The following is a 2,500-nucleotide window of genomic DNA, read 5'->3' on the forward strand; positions in this document are numbered from 1 at the left end:
CTCGCCGTCGTCGGCGTCCCGCCGCGCTTGCCCGCGCGCGGGGGCCACCCGTGCCGGGCCGGGGAAGGGGCGCCCTGCCCCCCCCCTCTCTGCGGCCCGGTCTCGGCGGAGAGGCCGCGGCGCGCGATCGGCCGCGGGGGGCCGACCCCGCTGGCCTCTGCGATGCGGGGCGACGCCGGCAGAGGGCGCGCGCTCTCTGCCTTACCTACCTCAGCTGCGGGGTTGCGGCCGCCGGGGCCCGCCGCGCTCTCTCGCTCTTTCTCCTTAGCCGCCGCCGCGGGCTCGCGGGCGGCGCCGCGTCAGGCGCGACCGCGCGCCTCTCGCCTCGACGGCCTTGTCGCCTCGAACCGCACCGCGGCGGCGCCGGCCGCCGGCCACCCCTGACTCGGAGCGCTGTCCCCGCCCGTTGGGGCGCAGCGCTCGGCCGGCTCCTCCATCGCCGGAGGTCCGGCGGGCGCGGGCGACCCCGTGCCGAGCGGCGGCGTCGCCGCTCGGCGAGTGTCCCCGCCCCCCCCGGGGGGGGGGGACGGTCGGCCGCGAGGCGCCCGCCTTCACCGGCGGCCGTCCCGGCCCGGGCCCCGCCCGTCCGCTTCCCCGTCGCCCTTCCCGGCCGCGTGTGGGCCAAAAAAAAGGGGAGGCGTGCGGGGCGGCCGCGGGGGCGCTTCCCCGTCCGGTCCCCGAGTGGAAACGAGGGGAGCGGGCGGTGCCCCCCGGCTCAGCCGCCGTACGCCTGCCCGCTGGGCGCGTGCTCGCGGAAGGGCAGCTCGGCGGTGCGAAGCGGCGGCGGTCCCGGGAGTGCGGCCGCGGGTGGCGGAGGGGTTTTGCCGAGCGGCAGACCTCGGGCGCTCCGCGATGCCGGCTCGGGTCTCGGCGGCGTCCCGCCTCCGGCGCCGGTGGCGGAGCGCGGCCCGCCGGGCGTTCGCCTTCCGGCGGGCAAGCGGTCCCGCGCCAGGGGTTGCGCCGGCGGAACGGTCCCGCCGCCGCGTGGCGTTTCGGGCGACGTTCAGGGGCCGCTGGCGGGAGAGCCGGCCCCCGCGTTTTGGCGCGGCGGCGTTCCGCGAGTCGGCGGAGCGGTGAAAAGGAGAAGCCAGGGAGTGAGCCGGGAGCGGCGGGGGCCGGCGGTCGCGCCCCCGGCCCGCGAACGCGTAGTCGTCCCGTGATCGAGAGGCCGGGCGGGCCACCGTGCCCCCCGCGGTCCGGCGCGTTGCCGCACAAGCCCCTCCGCGCGGAGGTCGGGCCGAGCCCGGGCGCCTGGGCCGCCTCCGAAGGACGGCACGCGAGGCGGCGTCTCCCCTCGCGGGGGGAGGCGGTCGGGGGCGCGGGCCCCTCCGCCTTTCTTTGGCCGACCTTCGGAGCGTTGCGCGGGGTTTCTCTTTTTTGCCCCGCGCTTTCTCCTCCTCCTCCTCCGTTTGTGTGTGCTCGTACGGTCGAAGCGGGGCGCGCGGGGGCGCGCGCGTCCCTGCAGAAACAGAAAAGGGGCCGCTTCACGCGAGCGGTCCCGAAAGCCAGACAACTCTTAGCGGTGGATCACTCGGCTCGTGCGTCGATGAAGAACGCAGCTAGCTGCGAGAATTAATGTGAATTGCAGGACACATTGATCATCGACACTTCGAACGCACTTGCGGCCCCGGGTTCCTCCCGGGGCTACGCCTGTCTGAGCGTCGCTTGACGATCAATCGCCGTCCGGGGGGGCCACCCCGGCGGCGCGGCTGGGGTTGCCTCGCAGGCCCGTTGCCCGCGGTCGACGTCGACGTCGTCGTCGTCGTCGCCGCGCAGGGCCTTCGTCCCCCTAAATGCAGACTCGGGGAGCGCTCCGTAGCTCCCCGCTCCCGGAACGAGCCGCTGGGGCGGAGCTCGTCCTTGCCGGGGCCGTGCCGCGGTGCGGTGGCGGTGGCCGGGGAGAGCGAGAGTCGGCGTCGAAGACGCCGCCGTGGGCCGTGCGAGAGAGACGAGAGAGCGAGAGGGCCGAGAGGGAGGCGAGGCGCGGGCCTCGCCCCCGGGCTCTCCCCCCCGTGCGGGCGGCTGTCTGCGGGTGGGTACCGCGGGGGTACCGTGCCGTGCTGCCGCGCGCGCGCGAGGCCGAGAGCGCCGGGGACGGGGGTGCGACCCCCTCCTCCTTCCCGCGAAGCCCTCCCCTCCTCTCTCTGTCGCCGTCGCGTTTCTCTCTCTCCCCGCTTGAGGTCGCCGCTTTTCCCGCCCGGCTGGCCGGTTCCCCCCCGTCAGGGCCGTCTCTGCCGCTCTCCTCTTCGGTTCTCGTCTCCGGGATGGGAGTCTCCGTTTCCCTCGTTCCCCCCCCCCCCGTGTGTCTCCTCGCCTTTTCTCTGCCGCCCACCCCCCCCCACCCCCCGGCGCGCGGGCGCCGGGCGGGGCACGGGGGAAAGGGAGAAGAGAGAAGGTCGCGGGGGAGGCGCGGTGTTTGGGGGGGGGGAGGGGGAAGCGAAGCCGGCCCCCGTCGTCCGGGCCGTCCGTCGTCGGCGCCGCTTCTTCGGGAGGGGCGCCG

At 76.6% G+C, this 2,500-nt stretch overlaps 1 non-coding gene across 1 annotated transcript; it reads left to right on the plus strand.

The window, feature by feature from the left end:
• Nucleotides 1-1,511: 1,511 nt before the first annotated feature.
• LOC148219250 (5.8S ribosomal RNA) lies at nucleotides 1,512-1,664 on the plus strand. The gene has a single exon (XR_015799870.1). It is a non-coding gene; the product is annotated as a 5.8S ribosomal RNA (ribosomal RNA).
• The last annotated feature ends 836 nt before the right edge of the window (nucleotides 1,665-2,500 follow it).

This window comes from Sturnus vulgaris, unplaced genomic scaffold (genome assembly GCF_052056855.1).
Source record: "Sturnus vulgaris isolate bStuVul1 unplaced genomic scaffold, bStuVul1.hap1 Scaffold_156, whole genome shotgun sequence".
Classification (NCBI taxonomy): domain Eukaryota; kingdom Metazoa; phylum Chordata; class Aves; order Passeriformes; family Sturnidae; genus Sturnus; species Sturnus vulgaris.